Here is a 15,225-nt window from a genome sequence, read left to right as displayed (position 1 = left end):
GCTTTTAACAGTCTCCTCTTTGGTAAAATCACAATTAGTCTGCAAACTACAAGGAATGAGAATCTCAAAGTGTGATCTTTGGAAAATCAACCAATCTAAAACTATGACTATAGCTACAAATCCATTATAAAATATGTAATCTAATGGTAACTGTAATCTACCTGCAGCCATTTCAGTTACTGCTTTCAGACAGATGACAGGTTCTCTACCTTTTGGAATCAGATTACATTTAGCTGTCAGTTCTGTGAATCTGGGATCTTCTCAAGTCGTGCATTATACCCCCAACTCAAATTTAGCCAATTTACATATTTTTTCTCACTTTTTCTGTAAATATAAATTATGTGAATGCATGTATTCATAATGTCGTGTTTCTGCTATTAGTGACATTATATATATATATATATGAGCACCTTAGATTTTTGTATAATGCTGCCATGGAAATTCAGCTCAACTTTGTTCCTCAGACACAGTCATAAAGGGAAGTTGGTCATTAAATAAATACATAAACCTGAAGTACTCAAAATGTATGCTTGAATATATTTGCATTATTCATCATATTATTGAAAAAAAGACATTTATCCTTGGATTTGTGACTTTTACATATATATTATGAAAAGACTGCACCTTAATTTCCTTACAATGCCAAATTTTTACAATGACAATCAGGGTTATTATAGTTAACGAAAACTAAGACTAAAACTAGCAATGATATGAGAATTTAGTTAACTGAACTAAAAATAAAAACAACAATTACAAAAAAAAAGAAAGAAAACTAAATAAAAACTTCAATGAACAATGCAAAACTAACTAAAACTAAACTGAACTGCAGATAAATCCAGCTTCGTTTTGTCCCTCGGTTACTGCCTGTCCTGCAGGTGATGGTTAAAGAAGGAAGTTAAAGGACTTGATGAACCACATTTGGTGTCACACATTGTTTCATCCTTTTTCAGCTTCTACAAGTCGAGGATTTCTCTTAATACCTGGAAAAACTAAAACTAAATATAAACTAAACTGAAACTACAAAAATCACTCGTTGAACTAACTAAAACTAAACTGAAATTAAAAAAAAAAAAAAGCAAACTTAAAAACTAATGAAAATTTCAAAACTATAATAACCTTGATGACAATAAAGATTTCCGATTCGGACCTCAATTGTGAAATCACTGACCGGATGCCGTGGCACTGCTACTTCCCGTTTCGTCTGGTCTTGACACGCGCGCGCAGTTTGACGAAGTTCTGACCAGAGGAAGAAACTCTCGAAACCGAGCGAGCACGCGCCGCGTGAGTGTTTCACAGCGAGTCACTTGCACAACGACACGAGATGCTCACGTCCGTGGACTGCGAGAGAAGAAGCGCAGCGTTGTTCAAGTGAGCGCCGCACCTGCGGACGGACGCTCCGGGCTCACTGACGAGGACAACCGACACACTTCGCTCACTCACCTTGTCGGGCAGCTTGAGTGGAAGTTGTGAGCTGACCTGGCTTGTCAGTGACTTGTCAGTGGCTGTGACGCATGGCCCGTGTGTCATTTAGCTTGAACAACGACGTTTCAACAAACTCCAGTTCACGTGGAGCTAGCTTAAACTCAGCTATGCTAAAGTCCAGCTGTTGTTTTTTTTTAACACTAAACGAAACAACGAGGCTCCGTGATCACAGAATAACACAAACACTAATTCTGATCATCCGTGTCCATCGTCATCTTCTGCTTCTCTTACTGAGTGAACATGTTATTTGCATGTTCATGACAGGACAAGTCCATTTTACTGATTTATCTCTTCTTCTTCTTGTTGTTAAATATTACTTCCACTGCTGATCGGTCCGTCAGATCACCTCCTGGTCACACGTGAGGGATTTAGATATTTTTCTGTTGATCAACAACTGGTGTGTCTGTGTGAACTTGACTTCTGAAGGCAGCCTGACTAACCTGAATCTCTGCTGCTCTGCCCCTCGGGGAAGCAGTCATCTGTGTTTACCTACACATTCTGACTGCGTGTATACGATGAGGCGTCACGTTACTCAGTCCGTCTTTACTTACCTGTTCAGTATTTCATGTGACGGCATGTATTTGTCTTCCTAATCTTGTTTCTTGTACTTCCTCCTCTTCTCGTGCCATATACTCTATTAGTTCCTTGTATTTTAATGCGGTTATCGCTCTCTTCCGTTTTTCCCACTTCACGATTCGACTCACCTTCGCAAATGGGTGTCGAGGCCTCCCCGTGCCGCTGCTATAATCACGTTTCATGCATGTTTTATGTATGTTTCGAAAAATGGAGGCTGTAATGTTTTTGCAATTCGCGCGCGTGTGTGTGTGGTCTTCCCTGTCCGATCAGTTTCTGGAATGATCCTCCATGGATTTCATTCAGATAGAATTTGCTGGAGAATCTGTCTGAGAAAGAGGCCGAGGTCCGTTCTGCGTCACCGTTATGAGTCAAGTATTTCTCATTCTGTGACGGGATGTTTGCTCTGTGATGAGGTCAAAGTAGATTAAGTATTTTCCTTCCGTTTAAGGTTCGCTGGAATAAAATGCAAAGTCAAGTGGGACAAAAATGTTGAGTTACTCAATGTCTCCGGCCCCTCCGCACGGTGAGATCTGTATGTGATGACTCATCTGTCCAGCTGCTCGACGCCAGAGAGCATAAAGTCTTTTCTGCCAGCTGAGAATCACACACACACCCCACTGATACCCAATCTTCATCTCACGGACTCTAAATCATTGTAACACCAACAACCGCCCTCTCACCCCATCTCCTAATGTGTCAGCTGTCAGGAACTCAGCGATACTTTCCATGTTGTTTATTATGTTACCAAGCATCAAATCACATGTTTCCTTTTACCATCATAAATGTAAATATAGCCCCACATGCTTTTTTTTTAAAAATCTCCAGCTGAACATGAGAGATTTTCCTGTGCAGGTTAGCAAAAAAAAAAAAAACCTGCAAACCCTCAGAAGGTAATCCTCCTGGTGATATTTTCTGATAAGATCTAATCTTTTGGTTGCGTGTTCAATATTGCAAATTATCTGCCGTAAGCCTGGAGCTAGAATGTGCTTATTATCAAGCTGATACAGGTTAGTTAATCCTCAGGTTGTCTTCTCTGTTACCTGTTTTTCAAACAAATCAATAGCCGGGTCTCAGACATGTCATTCCTGTCCAAGCTCCGGATACGATCAGCTTTGTCACCTCCTCTCACCGTGGCTCATCAGCTGTCCCGTCACATTCGCTCTGCAGGGACGTAATTGGGCCCCTTTTTTACTTGGTAACTGCTTCTCCGAGAACGAGACGCGCCCGCCGCCGCTGAAGTGGGGTAATTTTCTGGTGCTGAGGCGATGTATTACAAGGCAGATGATTGTGTTGAAGTGTGCACTGCTGAGAAAGGGTTGGATGTGAGACTTCAGTCTGAGTAATAAACCTGCTGCCTCACATTGATAGACTGTATTGTCTCTCAGTTCTGTTTGGAATTTACGCTGGAGTGCCGCACTGTAATTTAGTTTACTACCCTTGGCAGATGCCAGTGTGCAAAGTAAAAACATGATGAACTTCCCACTTGGGGGGATTTTGATTGTGAAGTTTATTTTTTACTGTAGAAGACTAAAGCAGAAAAAGAAGTAGATGTATTTGAACAACAGCAAAGCTCCAGCCTGAGTGTCATAGCCTGATTAATCTGCTGTAGGTGGTGGGACTAGCTGATGGAAATTCATTTTCCAGTGACTCTTCAGTGGGCTGCTGTTATAGTATTGGATCAAATTATTCAACCTGAAAAGGGATTTGTGCCTCGCTGATTTTTGACCAAACTACAAAGATTAGATAAAGTAAGAAAAGCCTGGTTGGACGTTTCACAAGTTAATTTGATAATGATCCTTAATTCTTAGTTTTTATCTTTAACGCCTGACACTTTGATCGGCACTTTTGATTACAGAGGAGCACGATGGATCCAAAGATTATACAGCTCCTATTTATACATCAAACGAGAGACAACACTGCGTTCTTCATTACCAATATGATCTCAACTCCAATTTACCCCCGACTCAAACTCAATTTATATATTTTTTCTCACTTTTTCTGTAAATATAAATTATGTGAATGCACGTATTCGTAATGCTGTGTTTCTGGTATTAGTGAAAATCTAAATTTAACAAGTTTATATAATAACTATATATAATCTATATTTAACTTTTCAATAATACAAAACTTGTGACATGATACACGTCATGATATTCCTTTTTGATTTCACCGAATAGATCCACTCAAGTGAAGAAATGGATTTTGCCACAAATGCAGGGAGGCAACTTTTAACAGTGCATCTGTTTACATATTGTCGGTCAACACGGTGAAGCTTTGAACACAAACACATATAAATGGCCTGATATGGAAGGAGATCGGTGCTGTTGTACCCCCCCCCCCCAGCACTACTTTTCTCTTCCCTTCTTACACCATGCAGAGGGAGTGGTGTTGGGGCAGTCATGTGACTTTTTGTCTGAACACAATTGCCGGTGTTTGCCATTGGCTGATTTTCTTTGAAAGCGCGTTGGTTTCCAGGGTGATGGGGAATGGCAGCACCACTTCACTTTTCTCTTCAGTCCCCCCCCCCCTCTTGCCCTCCCCTTTAGCATTGCTCTGAGCTGGTCTCTCTCAGTGGCTCTGTGTCGTCCGCAGGCTGTGGTGGATCAGGTAGCCGGTGAGCACAACGCACAGTGACAGCATTGTTGCTCTTCCTGCTTTCCTTCTTCTTCTTTTTTTTCATCAGGCATGTTGAGAGAACATTAGACTGTGAGAGGTGAGTAAAGGGCTTCCTTTGTTGACTTTAAAGTGAGTTTTAAGTTAATTTTGGAGCTTTTTTTCTAGTTGAACACACATCTGAACTTGTTTTTAATCATGCCAAAGCCAGGACAGGTTATATATTAATGAAACAATGACTAGTTGTTTAAAAGTAAGCACTTTGACAGTATGTTTTTTCAGCATTCATTTTTTGTTGGCCATATCATCGTGTACTGGGATGTCTTCTAACTTAGGTGAGCGTAGGTCGAGGACATATTTGTCATGGTATCTAGCCAGTGGCTTGTCACATGGTTTTTAAATGTCCAATAGGATAATCAGGGACTTAAATCATGTAGAGATAACACAGACAAGACGGGCCTAAGTTATCACTCTGTTGTAATGAGAGATGTACAGTAGGCTTAGCTCTTTTTATGTCCCATGAAAGATTCAACAGCTGTGTGCGCTCTCCGCTCCGCTGTGCTCGTCATGGCTTAAACACAATATGGGTTGTGCTCTGGAAGCGGGTCCACTCTGTGAGGATTCTCTGGCACGGTTTACCTTCATGAAGTGGCGCCCTTTGAGTTCCCCAACCAGGTGGTCGCTGCTGTGTTTGGTTACCATGACAATGCCGAATTACTGGCTCCCTGCCCCTCCCTAGAATGCACTTTATCTGATGACCTGGAGGATCCCTTGCACACACACACTCACACCTTCGTAGACAAACACACGAGCGTCTGTTTGCTGACACTTGACCCCTAATACAGGCAAGGGATGGATGAAAAGAATAGTTTGCCAGAGGCAGATGAATTGATTTTTCTAAGAATAATGTTGGTATACATGTTTGGCTGGTTGGGTTCACTGATATTTGTTCTTTATATAATGGAATGTTAAATAATGAGAAGAGCACTGACTTAAGTAGTTTACTTCTCCATGTTAGCCTCCCCTCAGGCTCTGTCTCCTTTGTAAGCACTCGATCAAACCATTATGTTTGGCTGTTAACCTGAGACCACCTCAGACAGGTGAAGAGTCTGGAGTCCCTTCGAAAGCCTGACTGTTGTAAAAGATCATTCATCTGGAATTGCTAAAACAATGAAGCCAATTTACACAGATCAGCCACAACATTGAAACCACTGGATGATTTTGAATAGGTCCCCCTAGGGACACCAAAAGCCCTCCTACCTGTGAAGACATGGACTCCACAAGACCTCTTAAGGTGTCCTGTGGCACAGAGACGTACAGCATCAGATCCTTTTGACTTTGACCACTCTACTTTAGCGCAGCTCCATTTGCTGTAAGCTATGATGAACTGTGTGCTCTCATAGCCATACATGACCCTCTCACTGGTTCTCTAGTTGTACTTCTCTAACCCCCTACATACAAAACCACATAAACTTTTGATTTGTCCACTTGATTTAAAGCTGCTTGGTAAAGTTGGTGTCGTTTCCACACCTGAATGTCAGAGAATGTGCAGAATTGCGTCCAGACTCTCCTAAGAGTTTGTTCTTCACATCTAAACAACCTAGGAGGTGAAAGTGGCTATTGAAAATTACTTCGAGCTAAAGAAAAAATGTCCATGAGTGTTGACATGTTGAGGAAAAAGTGAGCTGGAAGCAGGTTTGGAGTGGGTGACATTGATCGTCAGCCTGGTAACGTCTAGCTGATGCAACTAGGAGGAAAAAGGTGCTGAGGCCTTGTTGTTGCTTCTGACAGGCTGCCATGATGTCACCACTGCTGACCCCACAATCCTAACATTCCTGCTGATAGGGCTTTATGCAGACATGGAGGAGAATATGTACAAGATACGTGGGAGAGATGCACAGACTTGCACACATATGGCCTTTGTCTAAGCGCTGATTAGTAATCTGGCATATCCACCCCCACACGCCCACACACATAATGTCATTAATTCAGTATCACGTACATGCCCACTCCAGCACACGCTCAAACCCTCCACCATCAGGATAAAGATGGCAAGCAGTCTCACCGGCTTCATTAAAATTCAACAGGTTTTTAAGTGTCTGTACTTGAAGTTCTGTTGAATCAGTTTTGCATTTGTCTTCTGCTTCAAACTAAAATGTCTGTCGAACATTGTATCATTAGAGAGATAAAACATGCAATGGTGTCATCATGTCTTTGTGTTCATACATTTCTGTTAGTGTGTGTGTGTGTGTGTACTTTTGGAGCATGATCGTAGCTGCAGCTACAAAAGACTTTCTTACTGTAACCCAGCTACAGCTTCTCTTTGATCCACTAAAGCCACAGAAGGAGAGAGATGACAGGCCTGGTGCAGTGAAAGCTTTTAAATGCTGTTGTTCCCGCAGGTGTTTGGGTAGTTTATTCCTCCCCAGACACCAGACCAGCGTTGTAAACAATGTTTTGAAGTAACCGGCCAGAAAACTGAGGGAAACATCATACTCTAAATGTAGGGCACAAAAGTAAAGCATGTAGACTTGACAAACAGATGTAAGAAAATATTGTTAGACAAACACACTAAGGCCTGAGGCACTGCCTGTCGAGAAAGGTGTAGACAGACAGACTGGGCTTCAGTGAGTGTGTCCGGGGGGCCTCTCCCTTGCTCTGTGTGGGGCTTATGAATCCTTTGTTCACCTCCGACCCCTGACCTGCACCCACCTGATAGTTCCCCTGTTACTAACCAGCATTTCCTGTCCATTGAGTGCCCCACCCCAATTTCTTTTTGCTTTTTATATTTCCAGTAACATTAAATCGGCAGTTTCACTTCGTCTTTCTTCACTCTGTCTTTGCTTCCTTGCTCTCTCAGTGCACGTGGTGTGCATCGACCAGACTTATACAGTAGGTTGTGGGTTGGGTCCCTGCGCTGTCCCAAGAAATCCTGAGGCTTGGAGCTGTTGTCTCTGGCAAGAACGAGATGGTGACTCAAAATATACTTTCTTTTGTTCCATGACTCACCTGCACTTCTTGGATGAGAGACAAACGATAAGATGGGCGTCCACACTTGACGGCAACATCCCAAACAACTGCGTGCATGAAGAAAAGTTTAGGGCTTTACGACAGTCACAACTTTTCCTCTGTACTAATCAGACTGGCTGTAGCCTATTTCCATTTACTGATAGGAACACTGCCAGGCAGCAGAGTGTGACTCTAATGGTACAGCTTTATCTCAAGAGACAGAGAGCGACTATATATCTAGAGGCAGGATTGAAACAAACTGGCTTAGCTAGAGGGGATGAAGGAGACAGTTTGAATAGTTAGATATTTCCAACAGGACCACTTGAAGGCAATGAAGGCTGCAGCTTATGAACGATGTCCAAATTGATTTCTTCTCTAAAAAATAGCCTTTCAGTTGCAGTAGCTTTTCAAGAATGAAACACAAAGCCATGCTAGAGGTAGAAGTGTTGTTTTGTTTTTTTCAAACGGTGGTAACTGAGGTCGTAGCCGTTTCTGAATGGTTCTGAGTAAAGAAGGAGGAAAGAGAGAGGATGGAGAAAGGGTCCCGAAGTGTGGCCAAAGTCCTGACAACTTGGAAGCTGCTAAAAGCCAACTGAGATGCTTGTGCTTTGTTAGACTGACCTGAAAGGAGTCCTCAGAGAGAGAGAAATAAGGCTGTGTGTTTTTCTTTTCTGGCCTCTTTTCTATCCCCCGTTTGGAGGGATACAACATTTGTTTACCAGCAGTTGATCCAGTTGAATCTCTCTCTGAATCTCTCTCCCCTGTCATCTCTTTGTCTTCACCTTCACCTAGGCAATGTGTTTTCAATACAAATATTTTATTTTTTTATTTATTTGTAGAAGAATTATCTAGTGACACACATTTGCTACTAAAACATGAATCATATTCTGAGCCACGTTTCTGAGAAGAAAACAAAAGTCTTTGTCTGTTCTCGGTGTGGGATATGCTATATTTATGTTTCAGCAGTGCAATTACCTTCGCTGGCGAAAGCCATCATGTCTGTCATAATGATACACAAGGCATAGCAACACCGCTGGAGCAACAGAATATGCCTGACCATAATGAGATAGCAATGCTAAACTTAGACATGTTTGGGACAAACAGAGCTTTACTACCTTACGTCGCTTGCCATGAGTTTGAAGACAGATGTCAACAAAAGTTCAGGATTTTGTAACTTGTTTTTTGGCCTCTGAAAATAGAGCTGTCATTTTGTTTACTCTCCAGGCTATAGTCTTGACCAACCGGCTGTCCACCTGTTGAAAACTGTTTTTTAGCAGAAAGCTGAATAAACAGAGAGCGAAGAAGGGGCAGGGGTTGCAATGGGGGAAGATGTGAAGGGGCACGCCATAGTAGCAACAGTGTGCTTCATTCATTGTTGATGAATAATGGCCAACAAAGACACTATCAGCATGTATTCCCCTCTCTCTGCTGCCTTCCACAGAACATATTTGTCTACTGCCCATCCCAACCAGTCTATTTCTCAGCTAGAGAGCCATTTACTCGTCTCCTCTGAGCTGACGTACCACTCTTTGGACATTTATACCTACAATTAGTTGCTAAGCTCTAACGTGGTAATGGACAGTGATCATCAAACAGCTGACTACAGCGCTGAGAGCACTTTTAGGTTAGCACAATTGGTGAATAAGTTCAAAAAGGGGGGAGGATTTATTTTCCCGAAAGCGTTTTAAAATACTTTAGGTCTCGTCTTTGTTTTCTTTAGCGTCTTTGCTGAATGCAGAGGGAGTGTCGGAGGAGGAGGGGAGGGGGTTACAAGAATGTTTGAGTCACACAGAAAAAGAGGGATGATATGTGGGGGTCTGACAGGGGAGGGTGGGATGAAGGAGGCACAGCAGTGGGAGGTGCCCTGAGGAATGCCTGGAAGGTGTCAGGAAGGTCTGGGAGGCTTTGGACTGATAATCCTCCACGTCACATTATAATACCCTCACCCACTCTGATTTCAGCCCTGTTGTCTGTCTTCAGACTCTGAGACCAATAGCATGGTCCATTGTATTTTTCCATTGGCCCACACGCCCTCATAGTAATAGTGGATGATGATTTACCTTCAGTATGTTGAAGGTAAATTATTGGTGATGTATATTAGGAGTTCATCTTCAGAAAACCAAATGTATTTAGAAAAGAGCGACCGTCTTTTCATGAGCAGACCTGTCAATGGCCTGGATGAACCCAAACCAGCATTAAACTTTAACAGGCCCCGGGCCATTGATTATGTTGGACCCTGCAATAAGGAAGACTGTTAACCGCTACATACTCAATCTATAAAGACTAAGTCTTTAAATTAACTTGGTGTGGGTCTGCCAATGGACACGCACACGATCACACTGAAGGGTTATACTGTCAGGATCCATAAATTGTACTTAATTCTCTGCTGCTTTTAAAATGTCACTCCTCCTTGGCACCTCAGCCTTTTCTCACTCCGTCCTCTGGAACCTCTGCCTCAAGAAACTCTCACAGCACTTTTTTTCCTCGAGTGTGGTTTAAGTGATATGTCAGACAACACAGCTCTTACATGTGCCAAAAGCTTTGCTTTATAGGCAGATATGAACCGAGTCTCCGTGGGCCTTTGTGACTCAGTTGTCCACAAGCTTCAGCATTCTTCTCTGTGGCCTTTTGCATGCGTGATTTAATTCAATAAATTAATGCAATTATTCCAAGTAATCTATTTTTGGAAGCTCTGCTATATACAGTGTGGTCACTGGTTATGAGGCGCTGTGACTGCATGTCCTCATTAGTCTCTGAGAATACAATGTGATGTCAGAAGAAGGCAAAGTAAACACATGGATGAAGGAGGTGTTGTCAATGGCCTGCTGAGTCATGTCATCTGGGTTTCATAACTACATCGGTTTCATGCAGTATGGTATATTTAGTAAAACGTTGTTTACTGCAGCTGTTTTTAAAATGTTTTTTTTATATTCCCATCTGGGTCCACTCAGTTAATTCTGACCCCTTCTAATGTTTTGTTTTTTCTCTTTCTGTTTTCAGAAAAAATTACAAATTGTCCAGAACAAGGTTTAAAATGAGAAAAATGAAATAAAAGCACTTAACTAAAGTAATATTAGCTTATCACATATATATTGTTGTATATGGGCTGATAATTAATATGGAATTGCAGCACAGAAATGCTGACAATATTGTTATAGTAGTATAGAAGCACTGATTACATCATTGATCCACTAGAGACAGCACTGGCAAGGTTATCTTTTTAGCTGTAAAATTTAGGGCATCCTTATCAAAAACATTTGTTTATGTAATGTGCTTATGTAAATAATGAATATCCTCCGATACGTCTGGAGATTTACGATCTTTAATTTATCTAGCAGTAAATGATTCTGTTTTTAGGATGTCATGAGGGACAGTGCGGCCCGACTCTCGCTTTAATTTACATCTAGGACGGCTGCTAGGTATCGTGTCCAGTCTTGGGTTTCAGGCTTGGGGGAGGGTGGTAAAGGAGAAATGAAAAAAGGAGTCCAAATTTAAGTTTGTGGGGGGGGGGTGTAGATAGAGAGGGGGGGTCTGACTCATGCTGAGAGGCTCCCAAATATTCTGACTGACCCATTGGTCACGCATGTCTTGTCTCTCTGTTTGTGTGTGGGAGGTGACTGTGGTGATACCGCCACGGTTCCGGATTGTGTCACTGACTCATACATGAGTGCTGCGTTGTTTCTGTTATTGATCCGGCTTTTGTTTTGTACACATGTCCCTCTTGTGGTCCACAGTGGTCATATTCAGGTTGCTATGTTCTTTTATATTCCCTCAAGGCTTTGTCCAATACACACACAGACACAGACACTCTGTAATAGCACCTGGTCTGATGGACTATGACCTCATTCCAGGAAAAGGAAGAGAAAATCACCTGACGGCCTCATTTGTGTAATCAGCTGTTCATGTGACTGGAGGCCAGAGGGTGTATGTCTAATGCCTTAGGTCATAGATTGTACAAACAGTAGAGACTCATGAGTAAATACAAACGCATGCAGAGAGTTTTTCAAGTTTAAGTTGCTCTCATCTCTGGGTTTTCTTACATAACGTCCTCTGTGTCATCGGAGACTGAGCAGAATGAGAGAGAATTGATATTGAGGGAGAACGTCAAAGCTGAAAACATGCTTTCAACTACCTGAAAAGGGGGAGGCACCAGATCTGTCAGCACAGTGAGAAAGGGTGGGGAGAAAGAGAGAGGGAGAGATAGAGAGAGGGAGGAGTGATTGGGCGGGTGTGTTTCTGTGTGGGTGAGAGACAGAGAGAGGGAGGGGTATAGAGAGAGAGAGAGAGAGAGAGCAGTCTCAGATCTTGGCTGTGGCGAGGACGCCCAGGAGAAGTGCATTCACCAGGCAGCAAGGAGAGCAGAAAGCACAAGACGGAGCAGAGGAGAAGTCACGACACTCTTTAAGCCTCCTCCCGTGACCACATCTGACTGCCTATGACCTCCGCTGGACTCGGCACACTCCTCCACACACACACACACACACACACAAACACACACGTAAGCCACTTGCTGCCTCGCACACCAGCTGCACAACCGGCTCTGCTGCTCTGTCAGAAGTAAAAGGATTTCCCCGAGTGAGGGCGAGAGAGACGGGGGAGAATAAAAACAGAGTGAGGAAATTAAAGTCCCTGAAGAGAAGGATAAGATCCTCTCACGAGGTGAGTGTAAGAGCTGCTTTCAGAGATCTATGTGAACGTGTCCTTGCCTGGTTCAGGATCAGTGCTGGGAAGTTTCTGTGAAGTCAGATGTTGTCTGTTGCTCGGCTGTATGTTCCAGCATGCATGTGAGAGCTAGTATTATGCCTATTATCAATAATAAGTGTCAAGCTGTGTTTGTAGGTTTTAAGTGAGTGCCAGAGAAACGATGGCAGCCTTGTGTTATGTCTCCAGGGAGGTGAGCTGTGTGCTGTTACATGTACCTGTTGATGTTAGACCTGATATCTAAATGTTACTGTTTGGGACAAAGGGGCTCAAACCTGTTTGGGGGAAACCTCACGCTTTTGTGTGCTCCTTCTCTTTTTTTTTTACTTCTTTGAGCATGTCTCAAGTGCTCCCTGTGACTCAGGCCTTTGTGCATGTTTGCTGTGAAAACCTTCACTGAGTGTTATAACTATGAGACAAGTGCAGGCTCTCTCCTACACCAGTCTCCTGTCACACCGGCTGCTCCTTTTACCACTGAGGGATTAAAGATTCATTTATGGAGGTCATGAGCAGAGTTCAGTTCTCTCGCTGCCGCTGCGTGTTCCTACTGCGTTGTCTTTCTGTTAACGTGCCACAAATCTCAAATCCACCAAACCACTGTGAAGTCTATTTAAACATTGTCTCATCATTATGCACGGCTGGCAACTTGTTTAACATTTCCCATCTTGGTTTATGTGTTGGATAGTGAAACTTGGAGCTCATTAGCAGGCTGTATTTGTTATCCAATCAGGGCCATCGATCGAATCACCCCTCCCATGGGAGCTGATTATTTTTTTCTTCTCTGGACAGACTGTGGGAGTTTAACAGTAATACCTCATGTGTTATCTCTGTTGGTCTGTTGCACTTGGTTCTAGGGAGATAACGTCATCGTAATAGATGTTTGTAAGGGAAAGATCCAAACATTGTTATAGTATGGAGCATGTATCGTAGCTTCAACTCTATTAATTTTAATTTTGTTCGTCATGTGCATCTGCAGTTTGTATCCTGGTCGAAATATACCTGTCTTGCTGTGTGTATTTATTTAAAATATATGAATTTTACAATGGTTGTTCCAGTTTTTTGATGGACACAGCAGAGCAGTGATGATATAATATACTGCTAAATGTTCTACAACTTCTCTCTGAAGTGAAAACCAGACAGCAGTATAATGATGTGGTTGCCAGCAGTCAGAAATATAAAACATTACATAATAAAACTTTCTTCACAGCCTTATTTAGTTACCACTCCCTCCACCTCTTTGTGTCTTCCTCTTTGCCGAGATATTCCTTAAGTCTTTCACATGAATGAGCCGGTTTAGCATGGAGCGAGCTGAGTGTCCTCTGAGAGTCATCGTGCCTTGTTCTCCGCATGTTGTTTTCACTAGCTGAAAAACACAGATGAAGTCCCCTTCTTTTCTAAAATCATATGTCTGTCTCTCAGACCGTGTCTCTATCAGTCTGTCACTCAGCGCGCATGGCAAGGGGAACAAGTCCACCCATGCACAGTGAGATCTCTCTTGGGATTCTTGATGGAAATTTTGAAAGTCATTCTTCATGCTGCGATGACTTAATTTCTCGCCTTCCTTATCAGGAGTGTTTCCCAACTCCTGCAGATGCACTCAGAGCCAGAGGTAAATTGAAAACGCCATAACAGCATGTCAGTGAAATAATGTTTGCATGTTTCAGGTTGTGATTATTTACAGAAAGGTGGTTTTGAACCACTTTCCCTCTGTAGCCGTCTTTCCTGATGTGTGGCTTTGTCTGCCTCTCCCTCTCCGTCTTTCCATGCATCTTTCCCTGCCCGTGCAATGTGACGGAAGGTAGTGCCGGGCTCCGCTCATGTCGGACCCATTAGGGATGAAAGCACACTGCAGTGATAAAAGATTGATCTAGTCTTCTTTGCTTCACATTTACATCCCTCACACCCTGCTCCCTCATCCTCTCCTCACACTCTTATTTCCAATCCAAAATCAACCCAGCTTTCAATTTATCAAATTATCTTCACTCGTCTAAATAAATCATCTTCACTAAGTTTACCAGAACAAACTTTCTCCTCACAGGATTTTTATAAAGGGGAACATTCTGTTTTTCTTGTGTAGGATGCTGTACTCAAGTTCTCATTGAAAATATCCTCTTTCCCATGAAATACTATGGCCAGGAAATTTAAAAAAGAATAGGTCTCTCCCTCCCTCATTCCCCCGGTGTTTTTGTTGTACCAGGAATGGTAATATGTACTTGGCTTGCAGAACCAGTGAGAGACTGGCATCCAGCCCAGCATACACAAGCTTTACTCTACCTGTTGTATCTGAAGAGGCAAAGACGAGCACAGCAGACCTGTAGTCTGTCAGCTGGAAAGCTATAATTACTGAGAGGAAGGAGGGAATTTGGAGAAGGAATTTCATTGTGGCTCTGCTTTTAGCTCTTAAGACACTTGGAGTTTAAAAGCACCTGAGAACACAATTTTTTTGTCTCGTAAAACTGAGCAGAAATGTCCACACCGATCGGAAACGAGTTCATGTCTTCTGATCCCAGCTGATGGTTTTATTACCCTTTCAGGGCAATTTCTTATTGCCAACTGTTTGGCTTGTCTGGATCTGTATCTCTTTTCAATCATCCAACATGTGCAAGTCAGAGAATGTCCTCACAGAGCTTCATTCACCTGAGGACATGTTCCCAAATGAGTCCAGCAGGACGTAAAGTTCACCTGAGTGACTCGCGTCATGTCTGTTGTTGAACTTCCTGTAGCCTTCAAGCGTGTTTGCTCTGTCAAGTCACCAAACCCATAGGTTCAATTTTCCTTTTCTGTTTTAACCGGTTTAAACTAGTTGCAGGTTAGTTGCCGGGGTTGTGGCTGATCTCTACATTA

At 42.6% G+C, this 15,225-nt stretch overlaps 1 protein-coding gene across 3 annotated transcripts in view; it reads left to right on the top strand.

Moving 5' to 3' along the window:
- The first annotated feature begins 1,146 nt into the window (after positions 1-1,146).
- The window catches only part of rassf7a (Ras association domain family member 7a), a 31,745-nt gene continuing 17,666 nt past the window's right edge, over positions 1,147-15,225 (top strand). The window contains exon 1 of one of the 3 annotated variants that reach the window (XM_069528365.1): positions 1,147-1,281. The gene's annotated coding sequence lies outside the window, so the exon portion shown is untranslated. Of the gene's footprint in view, positions 1,282-4,526; positions 4,772-11,956; positions 12,340-15,225 lie in introns of those variants that run through there. The other 2 variants (XM_069528363.1, XM_069528362.1) reach the window with 2 other exon arrangements.

Source organism: Paralichthys olivaceus, chromosome 7, assembly GCF_024713975.1.
Source record: "Paralichthys olivaceus isolate ysfri-2021 chromosome 7, ASM2471397v2, whole genome shotgun sequence".
Lineage (NCBI taxonomy): Eukaryota > Metazoa > Chordata > Actinopteri > Pleuronectiformes > Paralichthyidae > Paralichthys > Paralichthys olivaceus.
Note: the sequence above shows the minus strand (reverse complement) of the source record. Positions and strands in the feature narration are given on the sequence as shown.